Here is a 14,279-nt window from a genome sequence, read left to right as displayed (position 1 = left end):
TTTGAATTGTGGTGTTGGCAAAGAATAATGAAAATACCATGGACTGCCAAAAGAATGAACAAATGTGACCTAAAAGAAGTGTGGCGGGCAGTGGGAACGCAAGAGTGGCCAGACTTCATCGCACTTACTTTGGTCATGTGGTCAGGGGGACCATTTGCTGAAGAAGAATATCATGCTTAGTAAAGTGGAGGGTCAGAGAAAAAAAGGAAGACCTTCAATGAGATAGATTGACACAGTGGCTGCAATGATGGTCTCAAGCATAGCAAGGACGCCACAGGACAGGGCAGTGTTTCATTCCATTGTACATATGGTTGCTATGAATTGGAGTCGACTCACTGGCACCTAACAACAACAATATGTGGTTTTAAATCAGGAAAGGTATGCATCAGTGTTGTATCCTTTCACCAAACTTATTCAATCTGTATGCTAAGCAAATAACCTGAGAAGTTAGACTATATGAAGAAGAGCTCAGCAGCAGGATTGAAAGAAAACTCATTAAGCCTGCTGTTATAATGTAAGGAGTAAATCCACCCATCTCATTTTTCAGAACTTTAGGAAACAGAAAGTCTGAGGAAAATAAGAGTTGTTCTTATTCAAATGGGATGTAGAGAGACTGAACAATGTAGGTGGTCCCTGCTTATATGACATAATGTGTTTGTAGAAAACATAGCATATAATGCACATATGCAGATGACACAACCTTGCTTACTGAACATGAAGAGCAGTTAATGATTAAGATTAAAGGCTACAGCCTTCAGTATGGATTACACCTTAACATAAAGAAAACAAAATTCCTTACAACTGGACCAATAAGCAACATCATGATAAACAGAGAAAAGATTGAAATTGTCAAAGATTTCATTTTACTTAGATCCACAATCAATACCCACAGAAGGAGCAGTCAAGGAAAAAAACAAAAACAAAAACCGTATTACACTGGGCAAATCTGCTGCTAAAAGCCTCTTTAAAGTGTTTGAAAGCAAAGATGTCACTTTGGGGGCTAATGTGCACCTGACTTAAGCCATGGGCTTTTCAATCACCTCTTATGCATGCAAAAGCAGGACAGTGAATAAGGAAGACCACAGAGAATTGATGCCTTTGAATTCTGACATTGGAGAACATTGAATATCTCATGGACTGACTGCCAGAAGAATGAACAAATCTTGAAAGTACAGCCAGAATGCTCCTTAGAAACAAGGATGTTAAGACTTCGTCTCAGGTATCTTGGACATATTATCAGGAGGGACTAGTCTCGGGAGGACATCATGCTTGGTAAAGTAGAAGGTCGGAGAGAAAGAGGAAGACCCTCAATGAAATGGACTTACACAGTGGCAGCAACAATGGGCTCAAGTATAGCAATAATAGTTAGGATGGCACAGGCCCGAGCAATATTTTGTTCTGTTGTACACAGGGTCACTAAGAGTAAGAACAAACTCAACCACACCTAACAACAATAACAAACAGGAGGACTCCTCAATGTTATTCATGCCCCTCTTTAGAGTCATATAGTCCATAAGTGGAAAACTCAATCAACAGATAATTATCCAGCTTGACCTTCAAGCTACTTATATTCCTTAATCCATGACTAAATTGAGTGCTCGCTCCTTAGATAGAAACCTGAAGTTAAAGGAGACAGTAAGGGAAGCTGGTCATCTAGATTTGGAAGTCATCTCAGTTGCGTTTACTTCCCCTTCCTTTAGAAGTACTTCCCTGCTTTGAAAGCATATCCAACAGAGACAGCCAAGGTAAGAAGAAGGAGTAAATCCACCCATCTCATTTTTCAGAACTTTAGGAAACAGAAAGTCTGAGGAAAATAAGAGTTGTTCTTATTCAAATGGGATGTAGAGAGACTGAACAATGTAGGTGGTCCCTGCTTATATGACATAATGTGTTTGTAGAAAACATAGTATACAATCAATCTTTATAAAGGCCTCTAAGCAGCTGATGTTGCATTTGTTTGCATTCCAGGCAGTGATTAATCCTTATTTTCCCAGGCCATTCTTGATAAAAGGCTCAATGGTAATGCTAAGAAAATGCTTGATTTTTCAGACAATGATAGAATCAGGAATGTGGTGATCAAAAAGTATCTTTTGTGTTTTTGACTTCTAAGATCCTACCTGGTAATCCCTGATAGTATTCTCCCTAAAAGGGGGGAGGGGGGTACGGCACAATGCAGAGCAGACTATGAAGCCTTTGAAGCAAAACATACCTAGGCTCAAATTCTGATTCTTTTCTTTATTCTGTGATGTGGGACATATCACTGAGTTTTTTTGTGTTATCTATATATTTAGAATAATACTGTGTAAACTGCAGTTTGTTCTAAGGTTCAAGGGGTTGTCCTATCTGTACAAAACAGGAAGCCTAGGTCCTGGCACACCCTTGTCAATATTCAATGAAGTTAATCCTTTATTATTCCCTCCAGTAGTCCTGTTCTTCCCTCTCCACCCTTCCACTTCCCCACCGTACCCCCACCCCCACCTCCCACACGATCCTCAAAGGTTTCCTTCATAGCCTTAAAGCTTTGCTCAGAATGCTCCCTTTGAAATCCTTGTGACTCAATTACTTGGTCATTAGCTTTCACTGGGTCTCCCACTGTTGCTGTTCTTACCACGACCATTTTGCCCAGGTTATTTTCATCACTTGTGGCTTCTCAAGCAAAGTGTGAGATGTTCAGAAGTCACGTGTGCATTAGCTTGTTCATGGCTTGAACAACTTATAATGGGCAAACCACTTCATTACATTTAGATCCTTGAACAAGAAATCCAAGTTGGCCTATGTGTTTGAAACTAAATAGTATACCTGTACTGTTCAACATGATAACAACTAGCTACATATGGCCACTGAACACTTGATATGTGACTGGTTAGAACTGAGATTTTCTGTGAAGTGAAATAATACCCCAGATTTCTAAGACCTGGTACAAAAAAGAGCAATTTAAAACCTCTAAAACTCACTGCCTTCGAGTCATTTCCGACTCATAGTGACCTCTCCTTGTGTTTCCAAGATGGTATCTCTACAGAAGTAGATTGTTCAACCTTCCTTCCAAGGAGTGGTTGGTGGGTTTGAACTGCCAGCCTTCTGATTAGCAGTCAAACCTTTAGATACATTTTATTTGTTACATATTGAAATCCATTGAGTTAAATTAGCTTTATTATTAAAATTTTGTCTGTTCCTTTTTACCTGTTTAAATGTGATTGTTGTTAAAAAAATAAAAAACCAAACTCACTGCTGTTAAGTTGGATCTGACTCATAGCGACCCCTCCTTGGGTTATTGAGGCAGGATCATTACGGAAGTAGATGCCCCAACCTTCCCTCTGAGGAGTGGCTGGTGGGTTTGAAGTGCCACCCTTCTGGTTAGCAGCCAAATGCCTTAGGCACTACACCACCAGAGCTCCTTTTGTTGTTGTTAGGTGCTGTCAGGTCAGCTCCTACTCACAGCAACCTTACTATAACAAATGGAATGTTGCCTGGTTCTGAGCCACCCTTGCAATAATGGGCATGTTTGAGTCCATTGATGTAGCCATTGTGTCATTGAGGGTCTTCCTTTTTTTTTATTTTTAATCCAACCCTCTACTTTACCAAGCATAATGTAATTACTAGATAATTTGAATGTGGCTCCTACTATGTTTCTACTGGGTAGCACTGTATTAGATAAACTTGAAAAACAAATATACAACTGTTGCAAAAATACTACAATAGTCTGTATCTTCAGCACTGTTGAGGCAGTTTAAGATTAAGGGAATGAGCTGTGCATGTCACATAGTCTGCATAATTATGTTTTTAAATAGAGCTTCCAGCCCTTTTAAAGGAGCTCTGGTGGTGCAGTGATTAAGTCATTCCACTGCTAATCAAAAAAGTTCAGCAGTTCAAACCCAGCAGTCATTCTGTGGGAGAAAGATTTGGCAGTCTGCTTCTGTAAAGATTTACAGCCTTGGAAACACCATGGGGCAGTTCTGCCTTGTCTTATAGGGACAGAGTCAGAATTGACTCCATGGCAGTGGGTTTGCTTTGGTTTTTCAGCCCTTTCATAGCAGTCACATTTTATAACACCACTGTTGTCATATGACTGACCATTTGCTTCATCTTATTAAATAAAGTGACAGACAGATGATTTTAACTGTCTTCCATTATCCAGCTACTACTGGTTCTGGGTGCCAGTGGACACATTCATATCTTACTCCAACCTCTGGCCCTGTACCACCATGTCACAGCAGGGGCGAGTTGACAGCAGGGTAGGAGCTGTTGGAGTACTCTTGGAATCCATTCCCACACTAGGATGGTTAGCAATAACTCAACCCTATGTAAAAGTGATTGTGAACCTCATAAATACATCCCACTAAGCCTAAACTATGGGAGCTCTAGTGGTGCAGTAGTTAAGGCATTTGGCTGCTAACCAAAAGGTCAGTGATTTGAACCCACACCCCACTTCACAGGAGAAAGATGAGACAGTCTGTTTCCATAAGATTTACAGCCTTGGAAAACCTATGGGGCAGTTCTACTCTGTTCTGTAGGGTTGCTATGAGTCAGAATAGAGTCGATAGCATGGGTTTGGGTTTGATTTGGTGTTTTAAGCCCAAACTAAGAGATATTAGGAGTGCTGGTGGTGTAGTACCTAAGGCATTTGACTGCTAACCAGAAGGGTGGCACTTCAAACCAGCCACTCCTCAGAGGGAAGGTTGGGGCATCTACTTCTGTAGAGACACTGCCTCGGAAACTCAAAGAGGGGTTGCTATGATTCGGGATTGACTTGACGGCAGTGAGTTTGGTTGTGGTATGAGACATTGGTGGTTCAATGGCAGAATTCTTGTCATCCATGAAGGAGACCTGAGTCCAATTCCCAGCCAGTGTACCTCAGATACAGCCCTACCCACCTGTCAGTAGGGGCTCGAGCGTTGCTATGATGCAGAACAGGTTCAGCAGAGCTTCTGTACTAATACAGACTAGGAAGAAAGGTTTGATGATCTATTTCAAGTAAAAAGCCCATGGATCACAACAGTGTAGGCAACCTTTCAGTCCATTGTGCATAGGGTTGCCATGAGTCAGAGGTGAACACAATGGCAACTAACAATAAGAAGCCCAAATTAAATGTGTCTCCACTTCAACTTCCTCTGAAATGGATGCTCAAAATGCTTTTCGATACTCAACTTGATGGAAAGCAAGAAGGCAAGGAAAAAGACAGTGACCAATAAAGAGATAGTGACCCTGACCAATATTGCTTCAGATGTCTTTTTTTCCCTTTCTAATTATGCAAGAACACATGACTATGTGAACACATTGCTAAGGTCCCTGCCAGGGTCTTGTAGGGGTCTGTGTGAGTAAAGGGCCCTGAAGCTTAAGCTTTATTAGCATGGGGTAAGTCAGCCTCTATTCTCATGTCCACCCTGAACTTGCATTCCAGGACGTGGCTTGAGTACTTCAGTTCTCTCCAATATCAAAGTGGATTCCAAGTCTACCCACAACACTCCTTACCCACATGTGGGCATCTTTTGCCTCCTCTTTTTTTTTTCCCCAGAAATGTTAATCAAAGACCAGAAGCCTTATTATCAAATTCTTCCAGAAATTCCCAGTGTGTCTCTTACATCTTCATGAAAACATGTCTCCCTTTGACTTGCTCTGATAATTCTGGCTTTCTCCACTAGGCTCCCTACTGCTGGCCTCCTCCTATCTTTGAGTTATGAAAAAACTACCTTTGAGTGAGTAAAGAATATGAAAAGTCAAATGCAAGTTTTGTTGGGCAGAATTCCCACATGACAAAGAATGGGAATAAAAACCTATACAAACTTTGTAGGTTGACAATGAGCCCATTAGCATATGACAGCATTTATCATAATGTAGATAAGTTGGAAATGATTCTGGGAAGAGCATCAAAACATCAGAGTAGATGATGTAACATCCAGATGAATTTATAATGCACTTGTGACATCTAAAAGGGGATAGGATAGCTGCCTGCCAATAATTGCTATGTGTATTTACAGAGAAAAGGGTGAGTTAGTTAGCTTGGTGCAAGACAGTCTGAATTAAACTAAATGAGTTAAATTAAGTAAAGATAATTAGTGCCAAATGTTGTGAAACTCCATTAGGTTATGGAAATCTCCCAAAGGAGATGCAAGTAACACCATTACTCAAAACTGAGAATACAGTATTATCACTGAATGTGTTATGAATACTTGCACTGTGTTTCTTCCAGGGGATTAAAAGGATACCCAGATACATGTTTTTTTTTTTTCCCCTCTCTTCTCCAAAAGCCATGCTTCCGTGGTTACTGAATCTTTGCTTACCCAGTGCCAAATTATTAGAACAAATTTCTTTATTAATATAAATACTTAAATACAAAGACTACTGCCTAAAGAGTTCAAATTCTTAAAGCCCTAATTAAAATATTGTCATTTCACACAATAGCTGAATTTTCCATGAAGACTGATTAATTTTAGCACTACCAATGAAGAATGTCAAACTGGGAAGAAGAAATGAGAACAGGGACGACAAATGAGTTTCGTCTGACAAGCCTTATCTATTAGAGATATTTGCTTAGAGCTCTGGATTGAGATGGGTTTTGAGGAAAATCATACCATGATCCACTAGTGATGCCTGCTATGTCATGCGATAAGCAGCTCACTTAGACCACAGCTAGAGATCAACTAGCCACAGCCCCTTAAGAATCCAGGATACACCAGGCAGTATGAACACTTTGAATTGGGGTTCTGGTGCTGAGGCTCTCTTCTTCTCCATAAGGAGGATGTGAGCAGCAGCAAAGAGACTTGGGACTTATGTTTCAGGTACTGCTACCTTATGTTCTGGGACTAACAACTTTATTTTGACATGGGCAGATTACCCAATGAGCAAGGTAAGCACAAGCTTGCTTGTGCTTACTTACTAATCTGTGGTAAACAATTTTACATGGGTTTCACCACAGTGAAGACATGGTGAAAAAAATGTAAAATTATTCACTACAGATTAGTAAATAAGTACAAGTAAGCCTGTGCTTATCTTGCTTTGGGGATAATTGAACACTGATATTGACCTATACCCCCCAATCTCCAGCTTCAGGGAAAAGTCTAGAGTCTGTCTTGCACACTTGCATCATCTTAGTCATGAGGAAGCTAAGGCCAGGAAATCTATTTGACTCACTTGCAGCCACAAAACAGTTTAGAAACAGAATTGGGAATAGAGTGCAAGTCTCTTTGCTCTCAGACTCTTTGACTAGAAGCTCTGTGAGAACTGAAGATGTCTGCCCTGTCTCTACCATGTGGCACTGGTCCCAGGTCCCAGCTAACTATACAAGATTAGTCTTAAAGCTGTGTCCACCAATTGCTATCCAGTCGACTCTGACTCATGGTGACCCCATGTGTGTCAGAGTAGAACTGTGCTCCATGGGGTTCTCAATAGCTGATTCTTCCAAAGTAGATGGCCAGGCCTTTCTTCTGAGGTGTCACTGGATGGACTTGAACCTCTAACCTTTCAGCTAGCAGTTGAGCTTGTTAACTGTTTACATCACCCAAGGACTACTAAAGCTGTGCACTTGTCAATTTCTGGGTTGTGTGCCATTTGCACCAGCACCTTCTGTACCTGTGTCATTCTGCTGTCACAAAGTAGACTTCTCTAGTGCAGGATCCAATGGTTCATTGGGTCCTTTAATGCAGGAGAGAGCTACAGAATGGCTTCAAAAGTACCCAGGCAAAGCACAGGCTGGAAGATAGCTTCCTTCCTAAACTAGCCATGAAACAGAATGTTCTTGACCTGTGTCTGGGGAACCTTGAACAAGCCCCAACATTCCTCCCTGGTCTCTGAGTAGAGAGAGCCAGTTGAACGGCAGATATGAGTCAGACTCTGGTGTTAGGCTCCACCTCAGGCTGACCTTGAATGCTGCCACTGAGTGGAGGCCCAGTGACAGCCACGAGAAGCTTCACTTGCTTTGCCATGTGCATTATCATTTTGCCGTGGACAATCTAATGCACTTCAACTTGGCTTCTTTTCACTTGCACTTTTTATCTTCCAAGCAAGGGACCTAGAATATTAGACAACATGACCAACAACCATCTTCATTCTTCCAAAGGCCTGGCAAGCAACAGATAACAGGCGAAAATATAAGTTCATAGGAGCAAAGAGCCGAGCGTCTTCTATGACCTTCCCAGGACTAACATATGTTTAGTCACATTCCCTCTGACTTTTCTTCTTTGTTTTACTTATTTTCTAGGCTTGGCCACCTGCCAGGCCAGGGGAGATAATCAGAGACTGCCCAGGCATGAAGTGATTGGGATGACCAGGTTTTACTCCTATGGCAAAGACAAAACCATTTTGGGTGCAAAGCTCTGGGCATTTGTTTTCTTTATACATGAAGCAGCTCTGGCTTGGCCACAAGGCCCATGTTGCTTTGACAATGACTGTAATTGTACCAAATGAACATGAAATCCAACACAGCAGCTCAATCTTCTCAGTCCTCAGAGCTTCTTATTTCAGGGTGCTAAGCAGACTTCCACAATTTCTCTGACTGTCTGTTGATTTGCACACATATACGTAAGTCTCTGTGAATGGGGTCCAAGTTCCTGAGTCATTACTGGGTATTGAGAGAGGAAATATCTATTTTCTCATGCAAAGAAGGAGCCCTGGTGGTACGGTAGCTAATGCTTCCCTGCTAACTGAAAGGTTTAGCAGATTGGTTTGAACCTACCAGCCACTCCATGGAAGAAAAATGTGGCAATCTACTTCCATAAAGATTTGTTTTTGTCATTGCTGTTAGGTGCCATTGAGTTGGCTCTGACTCTTATGGACAATAGAATAAGTTCATAAGACAGTGTTTCAGTCCTGCAGAATCCGCACAATCGTTGGTATGTTTGAGTCCACGTTGCAGCCACGCGTCAATCCATCTCATTGAGGGTCTTCTTCTTTTACTCTCTGACCCTCTACTAAACATGATGTCCTTCTTGGGACTGGTACCTCCTGATAACATACCCAAAGTAGGTGAGACAAAGTTTCACCATCCTCAATTCTAAGGAGCAATCTGGCTAAACTTCTTCGAAGACAGATTTCTTCATTCTTCTGGCAGTCCATAGTATAGTTAATATTACTTGACAATTAATTCAAATATATCAAATTTTTTTTGGTCTCTCTTATTCATTGTCCTGCTTTTGCATGCGTATGAAACATTTGAAAATACCTTGGCTTGGGTTAGATGCACCTTAGTCCTCAAAGTGACACCTTTGCTTTTTAACACTTTAAAAGGGTCTTTTGCAGTGGATTTGTCCATTGCAATATATTCTTTGATTTCTTGATAGTGGCTTCCATAGGTGTTGATTGCAAATCCAAGTAAAATGAAATCTTTGACAATTTCAATCTTCTCTCCAATTATTATGATATGGCTTAATGGTCCAGTTATGATATTTTTTATTTTCTTTATGCTGAGGTTTAATTCACACTGAAGGCTGTAGTCTTTGATTTTCATCAATAAGTGCTTCAAGTCTTTTTCACTTTTAGCATGCAAGGTTGTGTCATCTGTATGTTGCAGATTGTTAATGAGTTTTCCTCTAATCCTGATGCCCCTGTCATTCTTCTTCATATAGTTCATCTTCTCAGTGAAAGATTACAAAAGACACCACAGATTACAGCTTTGGTAATGCTATGGGGCAGTTCTACTCTGTCCTGTAGGGTTGCTATGAGTCTACTCAATGGCAGTGGGTTTGGTTTTGGGTTCTCATGCAAAGCATTTAGCATAGTACCTGGCACATGGGAAGTGCTCCCTACAGTTAATATTAAAATCATTGTTATAATCTTTACTGTGTAAATAGCATCATCTATAGTGAATAAGAAGCTGTGATGGCACAGTGGGTAAGGAATATGGCTGCTAACCAGAAGGTCAGTGGTTCAAACCACCAGCTGCTCCACAGGAGGAAGATGAGGCATCTACTTTCATAAAGATTTACAGCCTTGGTAACCCTATTGGCTGGGTTTGACCTACCAGCCTTCTGGCTAGCAGTCAAATGCCTTAGGCACTATGCCACTAGAGCTCCCAACCATATGGAGGTAGCTATGAGTCAGAATCTATTTGATGGCAAAGGGTATAGTTTGGTTTAGTTTATATTGTGTAATGAGGAGCTCTGGTGGCACAGTAGGTAAGGCATTTGGCTGCTAGGCTGAAGGTCAATGGTTCAAATCCAACAGCTGCTTCAGGGTAGGAAGATGAGGTGATCTATTTCTGTAAAGATTTACAGTATTGGAAACCCTCTGGGGGTCACTATGATTAAGAAATGACTTGATGGCAGTGGGTGGATTTATAGTGTATAGTACCTGTGTATAATAGGGTGTACCTTAATCTTAATAAGAGCTAACAGACTACAGAACTTTACAGCTTTAAGTAATTTTTTAGTCATAATCCCATTTGAACCTCAGAAAAAGAGCTTAAAATCCACCTCTTATATAACTTTTTCTCAATGGTTCCAATTTTTCCATTCTCTGAACCACTATAGCATTTTATATGTCTCTAATGGCTCCCATGTTCCCAATGCACACTACCCTGCAATCCCCATTCTGTCCTTCTCTGCACTGCTCTGCTCCCCAGGAGATGCATCACCCAAGCTCCCCTGCTGCAGGGTTTGGCCAATGGGAGGCACCATCAGGGGACCAGAGGGGGAAAAGGTGAGAAAGGTCAGAGTATTTCTTTCCTAAAGTGTCCCTGCTTTGGCATGGAGTCTAGCCGTGGTTCTTTTTCTCCAGTGGGATGGAATATCCCTCCTCTAAGCTCCAGCTCTACTAATTTTCTCCCTTTGGCACTCCTTCCCTATGTTACATGTCTGATGGTGCCTCAACAACCTTTGTTGATTCCTTTAACGTAGTCCACACCTCTGCAGATAATCCCATCAATCAGGTTTCTTCATTTGAACCATATGGGATAAATGCTGTTTCCTCTCGGGACCTTGAGGGGTACTCTGATAGTCACCTTTTTCTCCATTATATAATTATAATAATGTTTATTATAGAGACTTTGGGAAATAAAGAACACATAACAAAGAAAATAAAAACCAACCAAAATCCTGAGATAACCATTATTGATCTATTGTTATGTATCGCCTACTGGTGGATGTAGGAGCTCTGGGAACATAGTGCCTAAGGCACTTGACTGCTAACAAGAAGACTAGTGGTTCAAACCCACCAGCCACTCCTTGGAAAGAAGGTTGGGCAATCTACTTCCGTAGTGATACTGCCTTGGAAACCCAAGGAGGGGCGGCTATGAGTCAGGGCTGACTCGACGGCACATAACAACAACCTCATTGGTGGATGTGAGGAGAGAACCATTATATAAATGTGTTGTTGTTGTTATGTGTGTGTTCCATTTCTTTAACTCTTCTTCAAGAATGTTATTTTCAATGGATTCCTAACAGCCTCAGAAACCCAAGAAGGGGTCGCTACGAGTTGGATCTGGCTAGATGGCAGTGCGTTGCGTTTTGTTGCAATATTCTTTAGGATTCATAACTCTTATGGCACTTGAGTTATACTTGGTTGATGGCTCTCTGCCACTAGAAGAAGCTTATCCAGGTCAAGGTATTGTGTCATTCTACTAGCAGCATATATGAGTCATTGCACATTAATGTTAATCATTCACAGTGTGCAGCATTCACTCTATTTTGGAGAAGATGTAAAGTAGGTTACAGAAGTAAATAAAATATATCAAGAGAAAGTAAATTAAAAACATATAAGAATAAAAAAGAAAATAAGATGTAGTCAAGAATGAGGTTAGAGAATATAATAATGCAAGTCAAGAAATCCTATATTCTTATTATAGGTCAGCCACACATTTGGCTCTAGGCTTTCTACCAGCCCACTCAAGGAGGAGAATGCCAGTATTTGCTCAATTCAGAATTTCCATAAAGTATAAATATTCCAGTTACACAGAAGAAATACTGGCAGAAAGCTACAAAGCAGTCTTCAACAATATTCTTACATTAAGGCAGAGAGGGATTTCATAGGGTTATTTCTTATAAAATCTCTGTCCAAATTAGCTGAAGGTATCGTGCCAAACAGCAATTTAGAAAAAGTAATTCTGCAAGGGGCCGATGGGATGTTGCCCAGATACACAGATGTTGATTAACCTTAACCCAGAAGAGAGTTCAGAGAATCTAGAGGAAAAGATGGTTTGCATATTCTTCAGAAAAACCTACATTAATGAGTTTCCTTATAATATCTCGTAGTGCCTAAGGGATTTAACTGCTAACCAGAAGGCCGGTGGTTCAAACCTACTAGCCACTCCATGGAAGGAAGACTAGGCAATCTACTTCCTTAAAGATTTACTACCTCAGAACCCCAAAGGGGGTCACTATGAGTAGGAATCCAATCAATGGCAGTGAGTTGGATGGTTGGTTATAATAACTACTTTTATGTAGTTATGTATGAAATGACAGAGTTCTGGTTCCAGCACCATAGTCCCTTGAACTAAAGCAGACTCTATCCTTTCCACAACACATAAAACTACTGGATAAAATATAATTAAAAAAATGTAGATACCTAGCCTAGTTTGGAAGAACATATGGACAATCTCCAGGTATCAGTGACAACGAGAGTGGTCATAGGCAGAGTGGTATATTTGCCCTATGGTATCCCAAGGGGACATCAAGTTTGAATACATGCCCTAAAGGATGAAGTTTTAATGCACTGAGAAGAACATTTACACATAGTCTTGTTGTTGTTGCATGTAGTCTTAGGCTTCTGCAAAGAAGATGAAAGCTAAGCCTGATAAAAAGGGCAAGAGAAACTCTACTGCTAGCTTGTCTCTGGCTTGGGCTGTAGCTGAAAATAAACAAATAAATAAATAAACATAAGAAAGATCTTCTGAGCCCGGCAAGATGACGGACTAGACAGAAAGACTGCACAGACACTCTTCAACAAAGAAAAGGGAAACCAATTAACACAGACACGGAAGATAATCTTAGACCCCTAAGCCTTGAAGGGAAGGATACAGAAGTGGATTAAAACCCAACTGGCAGAAGAATTTGCGTGAAAATACCAAAAAAGGAGACATGGAACTGCGGTCTGGCAGTGATCCTGAGCGATCCTGACATCACAGACAGCTTGGAGATTCCAGAGTGGTGGTAGGACCTAAGAATTAACCTAAAAATCAGCCCTACTAGCCAAGGACTGCACAGAGGACTTCTCTGGTGGCTGGGGAATAAACGGAGAAGGTGAAGAGAAAGGTAGACTGAGCTGTGGACTTTTGCCAGTCCGGAGGACGCCACCATTTTGAAGGTTTAAAAGCAGCTTGATTATTTTGGATATTTAAAGAGACAGTGCTCTAGCAGATTCCTGGAGCTTAAGAACACGTTCTGTTTTCCAGCAACTCCAAGGACATACCAGACCTGCAAGAGTGAAAAGGGACCACATTCCTCTTGTTACTCTTATTCTCCACAACTGCTTGGTGAATGGAGGTGCGGCCATCCCCCACTCCCAACTACCTTCTGGGCACACAGGAACTCCATCAGAGTCTGTGTGCTCAGACAGAGCCTGGGTACCCTGCCCTGTCCTCCACTGATTTTTTTTTTTTTCTCTCTCTTTTTTTCTTTTTTGCTTCCTTTTTCCTGGTGATTAGTTTGCTTGTATTTGTCTGTTTCAAAAAATATATTATTATTAATACCTTTGTCCTTTTTACTATTATTCTTAATCTTCCTCTCCCAGGTCCTAGTTTCCAGCATTTTTCCATTTCCCTCTTCCTGATTGAACTTTCTTTTTAAGTGTTTTTTTTTTCTTCCCCATTTTTTCTTTTAACGCTGTTCCTTATTTTTCTTTTTACATTTTTCCCGTTTTTTTTTCTTTCATTATTCTCCTTCTCTACCTTTTTTCTCTTAGTGCCCTATCCCCAGATATTGCAGGTTTTCTTCTTTTTTCTTCTTCTTTTTCCGTTTTTTCTTTTTTTGGTTACTGTTCCTGTGTGATTACATGGCGTGTTTTTTGTCCATGTGCGTTTAGTTTTTTGATGATTTTTCAATTGTAATTTGTGTCTAACTGAGTGGGAGACAACAACAGTCCCCATAAGACACAACTACACCCACAACTCCTGCAACTTCACATACTGAGCGAGAGCAACTACCTCCTTCTCCACCAATGGGCCAATGTTAAAAGACCACCAAGAAGAGCCTGAATCACCCATGGCTGCTCTTCACAAACAGTTAACAGAGATCTAACTACAACAATGCCACGATGCCTTGGGGACAACAGACCACCACAGTCCACACAAAGACACAGGATAAAGTGGTAGAAACAAGGGAGCAGGATACAGACCCAGAACACATCCCTGAGGA

This window comes from Orycteropus afer, unplaced genomic scaffold (genome assembly GCF_000298275.1).
Source record: "Orycteropus afer afer isolate SDZICR_OR568_19922 unplaced genomic scaffold, OryAfe1.0 scaffold00024, whole genome shotgun sequence".
In the NCBI taxonomy this organism is placed as follows: Eukaryota; Metazoa; Chordata; class Mammalia; order Tubulidentata; family Orycteropodidae; genus Orycteropus; species Orycteropus afer.
Note: the sequence above shows the minus strand (reverse complement) of the source record.